General features: G+C 42.9%; 1 protein-coding gene across 6 annotated transcripts in view; it reads left to right on the forward strand.

Annotated features, from left to right (window-relative positions):
• LOC109897981 (ras-specific guanine nucleotide-releasing factor RalGPS2-like) overlaps positions 1 to 22,242 on the forward strand; it is a 163,092-nt gene that overhangs the window by 68,437 nt on the left and 72,413 nt on the right. The window lies entirely within an intron of this gene.

The following is a 22,242-nucleotide window of genomic DNA, read 5'->3' on the forward strand; positions in this document are numbered from 1 at the left end:
ATCCTTCCAAGGTACCCGGGCCAGGTCTATTAGAAAGGCCTGCTCGCAGAAGTGTTTTAGGGAGCGTTTGACAGTGATGAGGGGTGGTCGTTTGACTGCGGACCCGTAGCGGATACAGGCAGTGATCGCTGAGATCCTGATTGAAGACAGCGGAGGTGTATTTGGAGGGCCAGTTGGTTAGGATAACGTCTATGAGGGTGCCCTTGTTTACAGATTTAGGGTTGTACCTGGTGAGTTCCTTGATGATTTGTGTGAGATTTGAGGGCATCTAGCTTAGATTGTAGGACTGCCGGGGTGTTAAGCATATCCCAGTTTAGGTCACCTAACAGAACAAACTCTGAAGCTAGATGGGGGGCGATCAATTCACAAATGTCCAGGGCACAGCTGGGAGCTGAGGGGGGTCGGTAGCAGGTGGCAACAGTGAGAGACTTATTTCTGGAGAGATTCATTTTTTAAATTAGAAGTTCGAACTTTTTGGGTATGGACCTGGAAAGTATGACATAACTTTGCAGGCTATCTGGGTATGGAAATCTCAGAATTTTTGGTGGCCTTCCTAAGCCAGGATTTAGACACGGCAAGTACATCGGGGTTGGCAGAGTTTGCTAAAGCAGTGAGTAAAACACACTTAGGGAGGAGGCTTCTGATGTTGACATGCATGAAACCAAGGCTTTTTCGATCACAGAAGTCAACAAATGAGGGTGCCTGGGGACATGCAGGGCCTGGGTTTACCTCCACAATACCCGCAGAACAGAGGGGGAGTAGGATGAGGGTGCGGCTAAAGATAATCAAAACTGGTCGCCTAGAGCGTTGGGGACAAAATAACAGGAGCAGATTTCTGGGCGTGGTAGAGTATATTCAGGGCATAATGCGCAGACAGGGGTATGGTGGGGTCCGGGAACAGCGGAGGTAAGCCCAGGCACTGGATGATGAGAGAGGTTGTATCTCTGGACATGCTGGTTGTAATGGGTGGCCTTCTGTACTTAGCTCCGTTATGTTTACTTTTTTATCCTGAAAAACTCTAGTCCTTAACGATTACAAGCATACCCTAAACATGATGCAGCCACCACTATTCTTGAAAATATGGAGTAATATGTTATTTGTTTGGGCAAATCCAATACAACACTTTGGTTTCAGGACAAAAAGTAAATTGCCTTGCCACATTTTTTGCCTTATTACTTTAGTGCGTTGTGACAAACAGGATGCATGGTTTGTCATATTTTTTATTCTTCCTTCTTTTCACTCTGTCAATTAGGTTCGTATTTTGGAGTAACTTCAATGTTTTTGATCCATCCTCCGGTTTCTCCTGTCACAGCCGTTAAACTCTAACTGTTTTAAAGTCACCATTGGCCTCATGGAGAAATCCCTGAGCGGAGTCCTTCCTTTCCAGCAAACAGAGTTATTATTATTTTTGTAGTGACTAAGTTTATTGATACAACACCCAAAGTGTAATTAATAACTTCACCATGCTCAAATGGATATTCAATGTCTGCTTTATTTATTCTACCAATAGGTTCCCTTTGCGAGTCATTGGAAAAACTCCCTGGTCTTTGTGGTTGAATCTGTGTTTTTCCTTTTTAATTAATTTGTAAAAAAAAAAAAATACCCAATATCAAAGTGGAATTAAGTATTGTGCCTGAATTTAAAATAGAATACACAACACAACAAAATGTGGACAAAGTGCCGTGAACACTTTCTTAGTGCACTGTATCTACCGAAATTACCTCGTACCCCTGCATATCGACTCTGTGCTGGTACCTATTCCTTGGGTTAGATTTTTTGGGAAAAATAGTAGGAAAATACTGCGTTGAAGGGCATTTCACTGTTTGTCCTCGCCTGCTGTTTACGAATCATGTGACGAATTACATTTGACCTAATTTGAGAAGAGCACACAGTGACCCACTTTGTTGACAGGGACAGAGGCCTCTTCCTGCTCTGACTGTGCTTTGTCTCTGATCTTGCGCTAATGTGGGTTTGTGTGTGTGCATGTTTCTGTTAGGGGGTAATAGCAGGCTTTTGCCCTAAAAAAAAAGTGTAAAAGTCGTTATAATTGGCGCCATTGCAAAATAATGCTTTGAGCCTTTTAATTGATATAAATGCATGTCGATGGAAATACATTTGACTGGTCATGCTTATCGGTCTATAGGTTAATTTGCATAATTTAGTGGAATTAAATTGCTTCGTGTGTAGGCTACAGTATATCTGTTATGTTCAGTATCTTATTTGTCACATGCGCACAGGGTGCACAGCCTTTTAGCGGAAAATCTGTCAAACCGCAACGGAAGACGTCATCAGAGCGTCACACTTTGCAATGAGCTGGAGGAGGATATGCATTTTGAGAACATATACTTTATTCTTTGAAACCTGAATGTTATGAGGTGTGTCTTACCTTGCTTATTAGATCCTCTTTCTAAATTTCTAACAGATATTTTCATCTGTCACGTTTTGACAGTGTTTTCCCGCTAATTGCATTATGACGATCATTCGCACGTAGCCTACTGCCTTGTGTGCGTTGCTACTCTTATAATGTGAATTCATTTGTATATCAACATTTTAAGCTAAACGTTCTCATCTGTTGCGTCAGACTCATTGCTTTTTATTTATTTTTTATGTAACTTAGGCCTACTAGTTAGATTCAAAAATCTATCTTCCTACAACTGTCCCAGAGTCTGTTTGGAATAGGCTATTTCTTTCTCGACAAGCTGACCAATAGAATAAGTTAACATTTATACTGTGGGGGATAATAAATTGACATAGGCTGGGGATTTTGCTGTTCGTTACTTGTCTTGTTGGCTGAAGACATCAGAATTTGGTAAGAAGGACCGCACATCATTGCATCCTCGACTTGCGCGTTCTGTTAATATGAATGCCCTTAATCTAAATGTGATTTCTGTCATTCTGAGCACCGTGGGTGGACGCCCTAATCAGTTGCAGCCAAAGCATATGGGTAGATTTGGGTAGATTTCTCAAATGTCTGGAAATTAAAATGTTGCTGGTCAAATGTCCGGCAGCACATTTTACAAACGTAAACACTGGTGTGCGTGTGCGCGCGAGAACCATCAATGTCCTGACTTCAGCTGGAGTTACCACTCCTGTCACTCTCCTTCCCCCTCACATCTAGAATGGAAAAAACGTCTGTGTCCACGGTATAGATGTGTGTGTGTGTGTGTGTCCTGTTAATTCACCCAGTGGTTCTAATTGAATCTATGTATATGAAAGTAGTGAATAACAAGACTGGAGAGACTTGGAAGGCTGGGACTGTAGTTAGTATTTTATTGTGACTGACGGACGGACAAATGGACAGTTCTTCTTCTCCTTATCTTTCAGTATCCTATAAAGTACCTCCTGTTATGGTACTGAAATAAACATGCTTTCTGCTACCGCTCTGGACACTCAACACAGCTGGATCTGACGGTCTCTCCACTTGGGCCAAATCTTAACTGGAGATGCCGAACTTGAATTTTTACAGAACTTTCTCATTGACGTCAATGCACAGTACACAGAAGTCAGAGTTGCTCATGCAGTACAAAGCCCTCAGTCTCTCCAAGCTTGGATTTAATTACTCAACGTTAAAGAGTTTTAATGGTACATGACATAGCACGTTTTATGCAATAATGAAAACTGATTAATCAGTTTTTCCAAAAGAGAACTAGGCACGTTGAGGTCTGTTGTTTTCCATGACGTGATGTGTTTGAAATCTGAACCAGGCCAGTGATACGACAGTAGTTTAACTGTAGGGGATTAACTCTGGATCACTTCTCTTCATTAGAGTCCTTCCCCACTGTACCTGTTTTTAACACCACCAGACCCTCATAAAGATGTTTAAGGAAAAATCCACCCCAAACCAAAAATTCCTATCATTTACAGTGTTGGAGAACAATATTTTTTTTGTAACAAGTGTTTAATTTTGGTGTTATAAGGTTGGTAGCAACATGTGAAAATCATTGTGGACATACTTTTGCCTCAAGTCAACTACGAAACCCACAATGCAATACTATCTCTATGGGCTGGCAAGCTTGTATACTGTAGCTACACACAGTACCAAAGTCTTATCAGCATGTGAATAGCTAGTTTGCTGTAAAATCTCCTAAACTGCACTATCAATTTAGCAGTCTACAATCTCAGCATTTTCAATTTGACATGTGTGATAGATGTTTCCGCGATCTGAAAGTCATATTCCAAGTTCCTCTAAAAGTCTAAGCCGTTGGGGCGGGGGTTCTACTAAGCTAACGTATGGCATTGTTTTAACATGGTCATACCATGGCTCATTTTAGCTATTTGATTTAGAATTTTACAACCCCTTCAGCTATCAAAATACCCATGTCAATCTGATTTAAAATATAGAATTTGGCCTTTGCTACTATAGCGCATAGAAACACGTTGAACAACACATTTATAAATGTCATAAAGGAGAGTAAAAAATGTATCACAAGGTTTTGAATTTTGTCATATCTAGGAGATATACACTACGGTTCAAAAGTTTGGGGTCACTTAGAAATGTTCTTATTTTTTAAAGAAAAGCACTTTTTTTGGTCATTTAAAATAACATAAAATTAATCAGAAATACAGTGTAGACATGGTTAATGTTGTAAATGACTATTGTAGCTGGAAGCGGCTGATTTTTAATGGAATATCTACATAGGCGTACAGAGGCCCATTATCAGCAACCATCACTCCTGTGTTCCAATGGCACGATGTGTTAGCTAATCCAAGTGTATCATTTTAAAAGGCTAATTGATCATTAGAAAACCCTTTTGCAATTATGTTAGCACAGCTGAAAACTGTTCTAATTTAAAGAAGCAATAAAACTGGCCTTCTTTAGACTAGTTGAATATCTGGAGCATCAGCATTTGTGGGTTTGATTACAGGCTCAAAATGGCCAGAAACAAAGTACTTTCTTGTGAAACTCGTCAGTCTATTCTTGTTATGAGAAATGAAGGCTATTCCATGCGAGAAATTGCCAAGAAACTGAAGATCTCGTACAACGCTGTGTACTACTCCCTTCACAGAACAGTGCAAACTGGTTCTAACCAGAATAGAAAGAGTGGGAGGCCCTTGTGCACAACTGCGCAAGAGGACAAGTACATTCGTGTCATTTATATGGGTTACATTCAGACGAGCCCCGTGATAGTTATGGGGGCCATGGAGAACACCATCTTATTCATGAGTCTCTTTCCCCTTCTACAGAGTTCATATTAATTTGTAGCCCAAACGGTTCAGACGCTACAGACTGAAGTAGGCACATCAGCGTGAGTCGCGTGGGGTTTGTTAAATCATACAGCAAAACGGAGGACACCATTGTGTACGTGCAGAGTCCGGTCATTCCATAAGGTGGTCATATTAGTTTGTTTGGATGCTACAGAATTTGTGAGAATGTCTCATGGTCTGACAAACGCCGCTGTATCTCGGCCACCTTCCACCACAGATGCAGAAGACCAGCGGTGGAATTGAGATGCAGCCCATGCAAAAAAAATTATATCTATCTTTAACTGAGGTTTTAATGTTTTTAATTTATTATTTTACTCTGACTGAGGATTAATCGCAATGCTATGTGATATCGGTCGAATATCTGCCTGCTTTGATAGGCAATAGCTCCGATACAAATTAAATGACCCGGGGAATCGATAGAACATTGCTCATAGATACACAAAAACAACATAACATTCAAAATGGGTGGATCTTTCCTTTTAATGTTGATATCTTACGTCTTAATATGAATGAACAAATAACCGTTTTCAGTCCAATTGTTTCCAAGCTGTCCTGGTCGTTGGTTAAAGTTGTAATAATTTTACAGCAGCAGGGTTTATGGAAGCAGGCAGCAGAGCTAGCAAGCTGTGAGACCACTGCGTCATGGAAAAGTTGTCATCTGCTTGACTGTAATGAAAAGTCAGCAGTAGGCTATATTTGTGTCAGTGGTCTGGTATGTTTAATCTCATGTTATGGAGTAATATTCTCACCGTGCTGTCTAATAACTTCTTAATAACTGTAAATAGCTTTGTGTTATGAGTTATGACCTGAGGCTTTATATTGGTCTTTCCCTTTTTTGGAATATGCTTCTCTTTCTCTAACCACCATAAAACACATCGTAACAATCTTAACACGGTATGTCTGTGTGAGCGAGTTTGTGTGTGCGCCAGAGTCTGAGCGGAGCGTGCCCAATTTGATTGTAGCGCGGAGCGTGATTGTCAAAGGCTGGAGCATCCGCGAAGGCCGGCCCCAGTAGCGCTCACTTCACGAGCTCAGGGCATGCCAGGCCCAGCATGCATTTGTAGCCTACTTGTGTTCTGCTATAGCCCTTTGATTTAGCTACTGTCATGGAGTTAACTAAATATTTCCATAAAGAAACTGACCAAGCACACAGGTGAAAAATCAAGGTGAGTAAGCGAGGGAGTGTGGTGATGTACTGTCCACAACTAAATAATCATTGTTGAATCTGAAAAGACATGTATCCCGACTGCATGAAGGTGAACTTACTATGTGCACATGCTAGAAGAAAGGAACGAGGTGGGTAGATAACTGTGCCATTGTATCAAAGTATTCATAAACTAAATATCTGATCTCTTAAAAGTTGTTCATTTTTGTTCTCTTATCTGTACAATAGACCTGGCATATTCTCACTTTCAATGAGCTTTCCATTTTGATTGGGTTACGTTGCCTAACAACCTTTAGGCATACCTATAGAAACATAAACTTGGCATCTCTGCCCAGCCTGGCAAGAGTGGCCAAAAGGGTGTTTAGCATCCCCAGTGGCTCTGCAAGTGCGGAGAGGATTTTCTCCTCTGCTGGCCTGCTCTCCAGGCACCGTCACACGAGCCTGAAGCCACACACTGTCCAAGCTCCTGTTTCTAATACGAATTCAACGGCACTAGTAAGGCATTTTTGGTTTAACTTGTTTTTAATTTTAATTCACAGCCTATATGCGCAATTCATACACTAATGATTTAATACAACGAAATGTTCAAATTCTGAGGCGTTAGGTCCCTAGCAGTCTGTGTCGCGCTTCACAATGTATTTATTTGTAGGCTATAGCCTTGAAATAATATAGCAAAAATAATTCCTTCTTAGGCTCCCTTTCTGGCTTCTGGCCTATTTAGTGTTTATATGCTGTTTAATATGACATGTAGCCAATTTGAAATGATGAGCGCTTCTTACATTGACATTTTCATGTTTATTAAAATACGTTTAATTCAAATCATATGGTTTGGTTTCAACACTTCAAAACCAAATGGTTGGTCCAGGTGGAATTGTTGGTTAAATTGTGATTTTTCGAGCAGCAGTTATTTTTTTCCTGTGAGCGAGGAGCAGGATTTTTAGCAGAGTGGTTGGAAAGGAAGGCACAGTATTCCATGAGCGGGATTTCCAAATGCTCAACTCGGCTCACATACTCTGGTGTGTGCGCGCACATTGACTGCATTGAAGAGCAGACCGCTTGCAGTGCTTTCCTCTAGCCAGCTGTTGGCTATACAGCCAGTTGTACACTCAATTTCAGCCATGTACATTTTCCACTTAAATTAACTTGGCAATTTAGATTTTTTTTTACAGTTCGCAAGTCAGGAAAAAAAATTCAGCCGAGCCCTCCCCCGCTAGAATGAACGATATGCATCTTCTAGCGATCTATTGATAGGACAGTCGTCTGTCTGCCTGTCAGTCACAAAGTGAGCGATGACAGGGAAACACTGCTGGTTTGACATTTTTCGCTTCCTTCCGGTACCTGGTAGTGTGTTTTCTGTAAGCTGTGTTGGCAGTCAAATGTCTTTACACGGAGGGAGAGAGCATGATGCTCATTCATCGCCTAGGAGTCAATTTGCATGACCCATATTGTGATAACGGCGGGTCGAAATCCACTTAGCCTATTGTTTCCTGGCACATATTTATTTTATTTTCGCGTGTTTCATATACAGCCACGAAGTGCTGGCGCATGGACTTACTGTCATTTGATTGATTGATTGATTGATTGATTGATTGATTGATTGATTGATTGATTGATTGAACATCAAGCTAGAGTAGTTTATTAATGGTGTCGAACTGACTTAATAAACCCAATCTCATATTCTTGCCATTCATAAATAATGCAACATAATAATATCTCCATGGTGTCGGGACAAGTAAACTCTGACATCTGCTAATGTAAAAAGGACTTTATAAAAACATTTCAATTGATTATCGATACATTATGAAAACATTTGAAGATGGTGAATCCTCCTCACTGCAGGACAATCGTGTAAGTAGGCTAGTGATGCGATAGTTGCACTCTGGTCCAAAATATGATAAAATGCCTCTTAAAAGGGTGCTTGAAGCCTGAGAGTTAAAGATTATTTGAGAATAAATCTGTGGGTCAGTCGTTAAACAAGTGTTTGTTTTGTATAAATTACACTGCAATTCACAAATGGAGTTGCAAACTAACTTCTTTCACTAATTTAACTGATGTCATTCTCTCTTCTCTCTTCTCTTAACAATTTTCTCATTTATCACCAAAGCCCCATATACTACCCACCATTGCGACCTGTACGCTCTCGTTGGCTGGCCCTCGCTTCATACTCGTCGCCAAACCCACTGGCTCCATGTCATCTACAAGACCCTGCTAGGTAAAGTCCCCCCTTATCTCAGCTCGCTGGTCACCATAGCATCTCCCACCTGTAGCACACGCTCCAGCAGGTATATCTCTCTAGTCACCCCCAAGACCAATTCTTTCTTTGGCCGCCTCTCCTTCCAGTTCTCTGCTGCCAATGACTGGAACGAACTACAAAAATCTCTGAAACTGGAAACACTTATCTCCCTCACTAGCTTTAAGCACCAACTGTCAGAGCAGCTCACAGATTACTGCACCTGTACATAGCCCACCTAAAATTTAGCCCAAACAACTACCTCTTTCCCAACTGTATTTAATTTTTATTTATTTATTTATTTTGCTCCTTTGCACCCCATTATTTTTTTATTTCTACTTTGCACATTCTTCCATTGCAAAACTACCATTCCAGTATTTTACTTGCTATATTGTATTTACTTTGCCATCATGGCCTTTTTTGCCTTTACCTCCCTTCTCACCTCATTTGCTCACATTGTATATAGACTTGTTTATACTGCATTATTGACTGTATGTTTGTTTTTACTCCATGTGTAACTCTGTGTCGTTTTATCTGTCGAACTGCTTTGCTTTATCTTGGCCAGGTCGCAATTGTAAATGAGAACTTGTTCTCAACTTGCCTACCTGGTTAAATAAAGGTAAAATAAATAAAAAATAAATAAAACAAGTATAGACCCAGAACTTAATTGAGCATTTGTTCTGCTTATTTTAGAGACCCATTTTTCCATTTAAAAAGTGCCCATCACACAATTCGTTTGATTTAAATGTAAGCTTACATTTTTTTCAAGACTCTTTTTGGCCATTTACTTACTTTAATAAAATAAAATACATAATTTAAAGAAAAAAACATTGTCAATTCATATCTTGCCAAAAAATACTTTAGTCTCAATATAAGACCAGTTAAATGTAAAAAATAAAAAAGTTGTAATGTTCTCTTACTTCGAAAATAGTATAGATCATATAGGCCTAGATGATTTCCAAAAAAACTAACAATAAAAGGAATTCATACATTTTCAGTAATATATGAATTATTTTCAAATTTGTGAGAAACTCAAAGTATTCAATAATATTGCTGTGTATTTCGCATGGAATCAAGGCATTAAAATGTACCAGAGGCCACCAAAATAGAGCTTGTTCAGCAAAAGATTCTTAACCCCGGCTCGGGGAATCCTGGCGGTCTACCTTTTTCTATTTGGCTGACTATGCCATGTGCTTGTGAAAAACACTGCGCTTGGCATCAACCTCCTTTCATAGCAGAGTGGTTAAATCAGACATTATTGCTTTTATCAAGAACACAGTGGTCCATTTACAAGAATGTGTGTGATTAAGCCAGACATGACCATTATGATGCAAGAACTGACATGAAGCAGATGGTTTGATTTGAGCCTGAAAGTAAAGTTTCTCCCTGGAGGAGATGGAGTGAAGCCACAGAGCGAAGTGTAAGAGGGGACTGACTGGTTTATCTGTAGTATTGTCCCACTGGGCACAGATTTCAACATTTATTTTATGATGGTTCAACATAATTCCTTTGAAATTACGTACGAACAACGTTGGTTCAACCAGTGTGTCCAGTGAGGTGTCTTCTCTTATAAATTCAACAAAAAAAGAAACAACCATGTATTTCAAGGATAATTCATAAAAATCCAAATAACTTCACAGATCTTCATTGTAAAGGGTTTAAACACTGTTTCCCATGCTTGTTCAATGAACCATAAACAATTAATGAACATGCAGCTCTGGAATGGTCGTTAAGACACTAACAGCTTACAGACGGTAGGCAATTAAGGTCACAGTTATGAAAACGTAGGACACTAAAGAGTGGTACATCCGAACATCACACCTGCGGGACAGGTACAGGATGGCAAAAACAACTGCCCGAGTTACACCAGGAACGCACAATCCCTCCATCGGTGCTCAGACTGTCCTCAATAGGCTGAGAGAGGCTGGACTGAGGACTTGTAGGCCTGTTGTAAGGCAGGTCCTCACCAGACCACACAGGCAACAACATCGCCTATGGGCACAAACCCATCCTTGCCGGACCAGACAGGACTGGCAAAAAGTGCTCTTCACTGACGAGTCGCGGTTTAGTCTCACCAGGGGTGATGGTCGGATTCGCGTTTATCGTCAAAGGAATAAGCGTTACACTGAGGCCTGTACTCTGGAGCGGGATCGATTTGGAGGTGGAGGGTCAGTCATGGTCTGGGGCGGTGTGTCACCGCATCATCGTACTGAGGTTGTTGTCATTGCAGGCAATCTCAACGCTGTGCGTTACAGGGAAGACATCCTCCTCCCTCATGTGGTACCCTTCCTGCAGGCTCATCCTGACATGACTCTCCTGCATGACAATGCCACCAGCCATACTGCTCGTCCTGTGCGTGATTTCCTGCAAGGCAGTAATGTCAGTGTTCTGCCATCGCCAGCGAAGAGCCCGGATCTCAATCCTGTTGTGCACATCTGGGGCCTGTTGGATCAGAGGGTGAGGGCTAGGTCCATTCCCCCCAGAAATGTCCGGGAACTTGCAGGTGCCTTGGTGGAAGAGTGGGGTCACATCTCACATCAAGAACTGGCAAATCTGGTGCAGTCCATGAGGATTAGATGTACTGCAGTACTTAATGCAGCTGGTGGCCACACCAGAAACTGACACTTACATTTCATTTTGACCCCCCCCCCCCCCCCCCTTTTTTTGTTGTTGTTCAGGGACACATTATTCCATTTCTGTTAGTCACATGTCTGTGGAACTTGTTCAGTTTGTCTGTTGTTGAATCTTGTTTGTGTTCACACAAATATTTACACATGTTAGGTTTGCTGAAAATAAATGCAGTTTACAGTGAGAGGATGTTTCTTTTTTTTGCTGAGTTTATTATGTTCCACCTTTCCAATAGAACAGGGAATCTTCCACTCTATCGATTTCATAATTTGCAACACGTTAAATGTTTCAGCTCACTGTCCTCCACAGGTGCTTTAGGTAGCTGGTAGGCTATTGGACGTGTAAGATGACAGTGACATCCAGTCCTCTGAGTCTCCCTCAACAGCTTCTGGACCTGTTTTCTGGGAATTGGAAAACTATATAAAAAAAGAGACAGATTCATAGAGGGGGAAAGAAGTTGTTGAGCTGCTGAAAATGTGTAACTGAAGCCATGTCTTTCTAGTGTAGTTTACAAGCGCCGTTTTATGAAAAGTTATTTCTAGCCCTGACCAGGTCTGGTTCTGGTTAGAGAAGAGTGACGTGGGTCCGATTGGATCCTGGCTAGAGAGACTGTAGATAGCATTTCATCCTGTTGTCTCTGTCCTCTCTCTCTGTAGCTCCATCTCTCTTTATGCTCATCTGTCTGTTTTGGTGCTGAAACATGAGCAGTGCAAGAGAGAACTAGCGTAAAAGAGACATGTTTTTACCCTGTGGTTACATCAACAGCAGGGGAAGTAAATTAGGTTTTGGCGGGCAGAGATTGTTTTTGGCTTGTAGGGAAGTGGCATCAGATAGCTCTAATACATACCGCTGAGTGGTATGCCAGTTCCCTTAGAAGTCTGTACCCACCACACACAGACAGAGACACACTGGAAATAGAAAACACGCTCAACTTCTCCCAAACATGGACCAGGGCACTCATAGTTTAAAGATCACATACAGTACCAGTCAAAAGTTTGGACACTTACTCATTCAAGGGTTATTAATAATAATTTTACTATTTTGTACATTGAAGAATAATAGTGAAGACATCAAAACTATGAAATAGCAGATATGGAATTATGTAGTAACCAAAAGTGTTTAACAAATGAAAATATATTTGAGTTTCTTCAAAGTAGCCACCCTTTTCCTTGATGACAACTTTGCACTCTCTTGGCATTCTCTCAACCAGCTTCACCTGGAATACTTTTCCAACAGTCATGAAGGAGTTCCCACATATGCTGAGCACTTGTTGGCTGATTTTCATTCACTCTGTGGTTCAACTCATCCCAAACCATCTCAATTGGGTTGAGGTCAGGTGATTGTGGAGGCCAGGACATCTGATGCAGCACTCCACTTTTCTTCTTGGTCAAAAAGCCTTGACACAGCCTGGAGGTGTGTTGGGTTATGAAGCTGGTTGAGAGACTGACAAGCATGTGCAAAGCTATCATCAAAGCAAAGGGTGGCTACTTTGAAGAAAATTAACTAAAACTTTTTTGGTTACAACAGTTGAAGTCAGAAGTTTACATGCACTTAGGTTGGAGTCATTGTTTTTCAACCACTCCACAAATTTCTTGTTTAACAAACTCTAGTTTTGACAAGTCGGTTAGGACATCTACTTTGTGCATGACAAGTAATTTTTCCAACAATTGTTTACAGACAGATTAATTCACTGTATCACAATTCCAGTGGGTCAGAAGTTTACATACACTAAGTTGACTGTGTCTTTAAACAGCTTGGAAAATTCCAGTAAATGAATCATTTGGATGTGTACCTGTGGATGTATTTCAATTCCTACCTCCAAACTCAGTACCTCTTTGCTTGACATCATGGGAAAATCAAAAGAAATCAGCCAAGACCTCAGAAAAAAATTGTAGACCACCACAAGTCTGGTTCATCATTGGGAGCAATTTCCAAATGCCTGAAGGTACCACGTTCATCTGTACAAACAATATTACGCAAGTTTAATCCCCATGGGAGCACACAGCCGTCATACCGCTCAGGGAAGAGACTTGTTCTGTCTCCTAGAGATGAACATACTTTGGTGCGAAAAGCGCAAATCAATCCCAGAACAACAGCAAAGAACCTTGTGAAGATACTGGGGGAAACAGGTACTAAAGTGTCTATATCCACAGTAAAAAGAGTCCTATATCGACATTACCTGAATGGCCACTCCGCAAGGAAGAAGCCACTGCTCCAAAAGCACCATTAAAAAAAGCCAGACTACGGTTTGCAACTCCACATGGGGACAAAGATTGTACTTTTTGGACAAATGTCCTCTGGTCTGATGAAACAAAAATATAACTATTTTGGCCATAATGACCATCGTTATGTTTGGAGGAAAAAGCAGGACGCTTGCAAGCTGAAGAACACCATCCCAACCCGGGAAGCACGGGGTTGGCAGCATCTAGTTGTGTGGGTGCTTTGCTGCAGGAGGGACTGGTGCACTTCACAAAATAGATGGCATCACGAGGTAGGAAAATTATGTTGATATCATTCAAGGTATTGGAGTGGCCATCACAAAGCCCTGACCTCAATCCTATAGAACATTTGTGAGCAGAACTGAAAAGGCATGTGCAGCAAGGAGGCCTACAAACCTGACTCCATTACACCAGCTCTGTCAGGAGGAATGGTCCAAAATTCACTCAACTTATTGTAGGAAGCTTGTGGAAGGCTACCCAAAACATTTGACCCAAGTTAAACAATTTAAATGCAGTGCTACCAAATACTAATTGAGTGTATGTAAACTTCTGACCCACTGGGAATGTGATGAAAGAAATCAAAGCTGAAATAAATAACTCCATTATTATTCTGACATTTCACATTCTTAAAATGAAGTGGTGATCCTAACTGACCTAAGACGGTGATTTTTTTACTAGGATTAAATGTCAGGAATTGTGAAAACTGAGTTTAAATGTATTTGTCTAAGGTGTATGTAAACTTCAGACTTCAACTGTATATATTTTTATGTATACATTTTTTCCCTTCTGGATTTTGACAATTCTCCAGTGATCCTATTTTCATATCAGGTGACCCCTAGTTTTGGAACCGCTGGTCTACGTGTTTGTGTCTGATCACATCGCTCCTCTCATACCATTTTATGAGCCATGACATTAGCTGTGTGGGAAAGTGAACAGGATAGGAGTATAACGGACATTATAGGCCTATCGTTTCTGGAAAACCCATCTCCTACACTTCATGTAAAACCAGCCATGTAGGGAATAGGGATGCATACATATTCGCAGGATATGATGAACTAACCACCACCTAACATATAACACTAGCTAACAGGGGGCTGGCGCTAGGGAATGAAGCACTGTCTGAGAGATGCATTTTTACACCAACATTTCATAGGTCTTCCTAGAGGCAGGCGAGGTAATGGTCTGAATGCCAATCAGTCGTCAGCACTGTAGGTAATGTTTTTGTGGTATTCAGAAGACTGCCACTCAGGCAATTAGGATTGTCTCTTACTGCCTTTCCGTCTCCTGGCATTACAGCACAGGCCTGGATGTAATTTTACCACACACAAGTTACTTTCCATTACGATTGCTGTCAACCTTAGTCAACCTCCCACTCCCCTCCTTTCTCTCTCTCTCCCCCCTCTCCTCTAGCTCCAGCTGATTCTCTCGTTCTGGTCTGGTCCACAGGGTGTGTGGAGGTCCAGGTTTCCACTATGTTGACTGAAACGAGGCCCAGAGCAGAGAAGTGGCTGTGGTATCGCACATTAGATCGGCTCTGTTAGTGGTTTGGCTGGAGCTGCTTTAGCTGTGTGTGTGTGAGGACTTCAAAATACATGCTGTGGAATCATCTGTCAGTCAGTCAGGGGTGTGTGTGTTGCTGATTTTAGAACTAGAAAGCGGTGAGGGTAGGACTGGGCTGGGACCAACTACAACCGCCAAGACAACCACTGCATCTCAAATAATCATGTTGACTTTAATGCAAATGTTCGCTCAAAGCGCAAGGCAATGTCACAGATTCGACAAAGGCATGGCTCAGACATGACATAAATCAAATGGACCAAGTGGCAAATGATGTTACACAACAGACTGGAGATGTTTGTTAGGGTAATATCATTGATTGATTCTCTGACTTTGATTCTGGTACTTGATCCTGGCGACCACCCCTAGGCCAGGACATTGTGGAAACTAGTGAAACCCATCTGTGGTTTGTTTCAGCAGGCTGACTGCACTTTACTAGCCCCATTAAAGTTCTCTACTGAACGCTTCTACCTCGTCAAACCTCTCTTCACACACTCACCAGGACCACCTTGTCAAACCCAGGCACTAAAGGGCCATCCGTGTTGAGCTGTTTTAAAGCTCTGTGTTGTTTTTAATGCCTATAGAGTGAAATGGGATGGTAACGTTATGAAGTCGTAACTGCTTTTGAATTAGCTGTACAACAGTTCCCTGCTGATTTTACACACACCGGTTGTAATTGGGACAGCTTATGAGATAGCATTGTAAGTAGGGCACTTTCTGTTATGAGGTATCATTTAGGGTTTCCTTTAGTTCAGATGAGAGGAATGTGTTGTTGGGTTAGTTATAAAGTTTTAGGTAAAGGTTATGAGGGAATGGCAGGTGGCTGGTTGCTGCCTTCTATACTGCTGGTGGATGGAGTGAGTTAAACCCCCACACTGTCAGGTGTTATGAGACCTAGTGAAATATTTCTATTGAATTGTGCTTATTCAAGGTTTAATAGTGTGTGTGTGTGTGTGCAGGGCCTAAAATTAACACCTGCCAAGTGCAGGTAGATTTAGTTATTGGCTATTTCACCAGCCACGTTGGCGGGTGGTCAGGCTCCACTGTGAAAGCATTTCAATCGCATTTGGGAATAAAAATGGTCAAGTATCATCACATTTATAGTAAAAATAAATGCTGTTTTCAAAGTATTTCCCTCGTTTTGTTTTATAGCTGGTAAATTAATCACATAAAGTCAAAACTACGAACCGTCCGTATATATCCTAATTCCACCTCTCGCTGCAACACTGCTTGGTGGGGGCTGATGTGCACACGTTAAGAGCTGAGTGAAAGATACATATTTTAGAAGCACTGGCACAGGCATAAAAGTTGGTCAAGTTTACTTGAAACAAAAGTCGACATGTGAGACTTTGTCCTTGTTTCTTGGCTATTTACGTAGTTTCTATTTTCTGTTTCAACTAGCAGGGAAGAGAAGACCACTCTTCTCCTAGACATACTCAATCACACAGGCACAGACATGACTCGAGTCCCATTCCCACAGTTACCTCCAGGGGCAGGTGAACATTTTTATCTCGTCAAGACTCGGGTCTTACAATGAAATTTAAAAAAATACCAAATTTAGTTCTTAATAGCAATACAATTATTGTTTTAGAAACATTACCAAGCATGTCTGTTCTTTTTTTCTTCATGTTTTTGTTGGTGTCATTTTAGCTCAAATATTTTTCCATTTACCGCAACATTTGCTGGTGGACCAAAAAGTTAAGTGTGATAATAAATAACATCTCATATGAGACGTTTTCACTACAATTGTCTTCCCCTGGGATCTACAATAGTCCTTTATTGTATATCCATCTCTCTCCCGCTCGCTCTAACTCAGTCTCCCAATGGAACATCCCAATCTGGGAGCCATTATTAGGAGATGGGGAAGGAGAATGGTGGAGGAGTGGATAACAAGAGTGGGATGGAGGGGATGAGTGACAGCCAGAGGGGAGCGTATGTTTAAGGAAGAGTGAAGGTTAAATAAATGAGTGCTGTAAGAGATGTGACAGCTGGCACTACTGGGCTACTACATATACATACACACACACACACACACACACACACACACACACACACACACACACACACACACACACACACACACACACACACACACAGGGGGTTCTCACTCAGTGGTGTAGAGTGTCTGTCAGGGCAGCAGTTTAACAGTTTACAGAGGCCTGCTAAAAGCTGCTGTCATGAGGCTCTGGACCTCTTCTCTCTCTCTCGCTCTCTCTCTCCAACCCACCAAGCGCCGCTCGGCTCCTGTTGTACTCAATACAGGGGACGCCATCTCTGCTTTCTTAGAACTGATGATGCTGAAGTTTGAAAGCACCCACTCACACACTGTTTTTAATATCTGTGAAATACTTGTTCCCCTCCACACAGAAACACACACAGGGCCATTGCACATGATTTATTTGGCCAGGGTGTGTGTGTAGCTCACTGGGCCAGATTGTTTGGAGCTAGTGGTGGAGGTTGTTGCTTCCAGACAGACAATCAGGCAGCCAGTCTCGGAGGTGGTCATCAAGAGAATAGTTCAGTTGATTAATAGAGAATACAACACGTTTTCCTACTGTTCCATCACTGTGTCCCTTGCCCCCTGGCAAATCTCTGGCCCCCTGATAATGTCTCTGACCCCCTAATAATACCCCTGATCCAGAGAGGGCTCTCCTCTTTTTTATTTTTATTTTATTTCATTTTTTATTTCACCTTTATTTAACCAGGTAGGCTAGTTGAGAACAAGTTCTCATTTGCAACTGCGACCTGGCCAAGATAAAGCATAGCAGTGTGAGCATACAACAAAGAGTTACACATGGAGTAAACAATTAACAAGTCAATAACACAGTAGAAAACGAAGGGGGGGTCTATATACAATGTGTGCAAAAGGCATGAGGAGGTAGGCAAATAATTACAATTTTGCAGATTAACACTGGAGTGATAAAAGATCAGATGGTCATGTACAGGTAGAGATATTGGTGTGCAGAAGAGCAGAAAAGTAAATAAATAGAAACAGTACGGGGATGAGGTAGGTGAAAAGGGTGGGCTATTTACCAATAGACTATGTACAGCTGCAGCGATCGGTTAGCTGCTCAGATAGCTGATGTTTGAAGTTGGTGAGGGAGATAAAAGTCTCCAACTTCAGCGATTTTTGCAATTCGTTCCAGTCACAGGCAGCAGAGTACTGGAACGAAAGGCGGCCAAATGAGGTGTTGGCTTTAGGGATGATCAGTGAGATACACCTGCTGGAGCGCGTGCTACGGATGGGTGTTGCCATCGTGACCAGTGAGCTGAGATAAGGCGGAGCTTTACCTAGCATAGACTTGTAGATGACCTGGAGCCAGTGGGTCTGGCGACGAATATGTAGCGAGGGCCAGCCGACTAGAGCATACAAGTCGCAGTGGTGGGTAGTATAAGGTGCTTTAGTGACAAAACGGATGGCACTGTGATAGACTGCATCCAGTTTGCTGAGTAGAGTGTTGGAAGCCATTTTGTAGATGACATCGCCGAAGTCGAGGATCGGTAGGATAGTCAGTTTTACTAGGGTAAGCTTGGCGGCTTGAGTGAAGGAGGCTTTGTTGCGGAATAGAAAGCCGACTCTTGATTTGATTTTCGATTGGAGATGTTTGATATGAGTCTGGAAGGAGAGTTTGCAGTCTAGCCAGACACCTAGGTACTTATAGACGTCCACATATTCTAGGTCGGAACCATCCAGGGTGGTGATGCTAGTCGGGCATGCAGGTGCAGGCAGGGACCGGTTGAAAAGCATGCATTTGGTTTTACTAGCGTTTAAGAGCAGTTGGAGGCCACGGAAGGAGTGTTGTATGGCATTGAAGCTTGTTTGGAGGTTAGATAGCACAGTGTCCAAAGACGGGCCGAAAGTATATAGAATGGTGTCGTCTGCGTAGAGGTGGATCAGGGAATCGCCCGCAGCAAGAGCAACATCATTGATATACACAGAGAAAAGAGTCGGCCCGAGAATTGAACCCTGTGGCACCCCCATAGAGACTGCCAGAGGACCGGACAGCATGCCCTCCGATTTGACACACTGAACTCTGTCTGCAAAGTAATTGGTGAACCAGGCAAGGCAGTCATCTGAAAAACCGAGGCTACTGAGTCTGCCGATAAGAATATGGTGATTGACAGAGTCGAAAGCCTTGGCGAGGTCGATGAAGACGGCTGCACAGTACTGTCTTTTATCGATGGCGGTTATGATGTCGTTTAGTACCTTGAGTGTGGCTGAGGTGCACCCATGACCGGCTCGGAAACCAGATTGCACAGCGGAGAAGGTACGGTGGGATTCGAGATGGTCAGTGACCTATTTGTTGACTTGGCTTTCGAAGACCTTAGATAGGCAGGGCAGGATGGATATAGGTCTGTAACAGTTTGGGTCCAGGGTGTCTCCCCCTTTGAAGAGGGGGATGACTGCGGCAGCTTTCCAATCCTTGGGGATCTCAGACGAGATGAAAGAGAGGTTGAACAGGCTGGTAATAGGGGTTGCGACAATGGTGGCAGATAGTTTCAGAAATAGAGGGTCCAGATTGTCAAGCCCAGCTGATTTGTACGGGTCCAGGTTTTGCAGCTCTTTCAGAACATCTGCTATCTGGATTTGGGTAAAGGAGAACCTGGAGAGGCTTGGGCGAGGAGCTGCGGGGGGGGCGGAGCTGTTGGCCGAGGTTGAAGTAGCCAGGCGGAAGGCATGGCCAGCCGTTGAGAAATGCTTATTGAAGTTTTCGATAATCATGGATTTATCAGTGGTGACCGTGTTACCTAGCCTCAGTGCAGTGGGCAGCTGGGAGGAGGTGCTCTTGTTCTCCATGGACTTCACAGTGTCCCAGAACTTTTTGGAGTTGGAGCTACAGGATGCAAACTTCTGCCTGAAGAAGCTGGCCTTAGCTTTCCTGACTGACTGCGTGTATTGGTTCCGGACTTCCCTGAACAGTTGCATATCACGGGGACTATTCGATGCTATTGCAGTCCGCCACAGGATGTTTTTGTGCTGGTCGAGGGCAGTCAGGTCTGGGGTGAACCAAGGGCTGTATCTGTTCTTAGTTCTGCATTTTTTGAACGGAGCATGCTTATCTAAAATGGTGAGGAAGTTACTTTTAAAGAATGACCAGGCATCCTCAACTGACGGGATGAGGTCAATGTCCTTCCAGGATACCCGGGCCAGGTCGATTAGAAAGGCCTGCTCACAGAAGTGTTTTAGGGAGCGTTTGACAGTGATGAGGGGTGGTCGTTTGACTGCGGCTCCGTAGCGGATACAGGCAATGAGGCAGTGATCGCTGAGATCCTGGTTGAAGACAGCGGAGGTGTATTTGGAGGGCCAGTTGGTCAGGATGACGTCTATGAGGGTGCCCTTGTTTACAGAGTTAGGGTTGTACCTGGTGGGTTCCTTGATGATTTGTGTGAGATTGAGGGCATCTAGCTTAGATTGTAGGACTGGCGGGGTGTTAAGCATATCCCAGTTTAGGTCACCTAACAGAACAAACTCTGAAGCTAGATGGGGGGCGATCAATTCACAAATGGTGTCCAGGGCACAGCTGGGAGCTGAGGGGGGTCGGTAGCAGGCGGCAACCGTGAGAGACTTATTTCTGGAGAGAGTAATTTTCAAAATTAGTAGTTCGAACTGTTTGGGTATGGACCTGGAAAGTATGACATTACTTTGCAGGCCATCTCTGCAGTAAACTGCAACTCCTCCCCCTTTGGCAGTTCTATCTTGACGGAAGATGTTATAGTTGGGTATGGAAATCTCTGAATTTTTGGTGGCCTTCCTGAGCCAGGATTCAGACACAGCAAGGACATCAGGGTTAGCAGAGTGTGCTAAAGCAGTGAGTAAGACAAACTTAGGGAGGAGGCTTCTGATGTTGACATGCATGAAACCAAGGCTTTTTCGAACACAGAAGTCAACAAATGAGGGTGCCTGGGGACATGCAGGGCCTGGGTTTACCTCCACATCACCCGCGGAACAGAGAAGGAGTAGTATGAGGGTGCGGCTAAAGGCTATCAAAACTGGTCGCCTAGAGCGTTGGGGACAGAGAATAAGAGGAGCAGGTTTCTGGGCATGGTAGAATATATTCAGGGCATAATGCGCAGACAGGGGTATGGTGGGGTGCGGGTACAGCGGAGGTAAGCCCAGGCACTGGGTGATGATGAGAGAGGTTGTATCTCTGGACATGCTGGTAGTAATGGGTGAGGTCACCGCATGTGTGGGAGGTGGGACAAAGGAGTTATCAGGGGTATGAAGAGTGGAACTAGGGGCTCCATTGTGAACTAAAACAATGATAACTAACCTGAACAACATTATACAAGGCATATTGACATTTGAGAGAGACATACAGCGAGGCATACAGTAATCACAGGTGTTGAATTGGGAAAGCTAGCTAAAACAGTAGGTGAGACAACAGCTAATCAGCTAGCACAACAACAGCAGGTAAAATGGCGTAGACTAGGCAACGGGGCCAACAGATAAAACAAACAAGCAGAATGGAGTACCGTGATTTATGGACAGTCCAGCGTGCATCAGCTATGTAGCCAAGAGATCAGTGTCCAGGGGGCAGCGGTGGATGGGGAAGGGAAGCTGGACTGGCGAGTGTTATCCAGGTTAAAAAAACGAACAATGACTAAATAGCTTGTAGCTAGTTAGCTGGTTAGCTTCTGGAGGTTCTTGAGTGTGTTCTAAAAATAAATAAAAAATAATAGCGATTCCGTATCACATTGGGTGAGGCAGGTTTCCGGAAGGTATAAACAAATTAAAAGTCAAAAGAGATAGAAAGTAAATATGGGTCCGGTGGGCGTTTGGGACGCGGCGATTCAGGCGGTTAGCAGGCCTGTGCTAACAAGCTAACAGTTTGTAGGCCCGGGCTAGACAAGGTAGCAGTTAGCGGACCGGAGCTGGACAAGCTAGCAGTTAGCAGGCCGAATTAGCAAGCAGGGAGATAGCGAGGGCTAGAGAGTTAGCCTTTGGGGGACGTCGCGATGGGGTGAGTCTGTTTATTCCTCTTCATGCGGTGACATCGATAGACCGGTCGTGGGCCCGGGTATTGTAGCTCAGGAGTATGCTACGGTGGTAGCGCAGGCCGGGCTAGCTTCAAGCTAAGTGGGTGGAAACGCTAGCCAGGGGTAGTCGTCCAGGGTTGCGGTTTAGCTAGATAGCTAGTTGTGAAGATCCAGCGTATTTGGAAGCTTAGGTTTAGCAAAATGTTTTTTAAAAAGGGATAGCTATGTAAAAGACGAAAAATATGTAAAAAACGAAAAAT

The sequence above is a fragment of the Oncorhynchus kisutch genome, linkage group LG10, assembly GCF_002021735.2.
Source record: "Oncorhynchus kisutch isolate 150728-3 linkage group LG10, Okis_V2, whole genome shotgun sequence".
Lineage (NCBI taxonomy): Eukaryota > Metazoa > Chordata > Actinopteri > Salmoniformes > Salmonidae > Oncorhynchus > Oncorhynchus kisutch.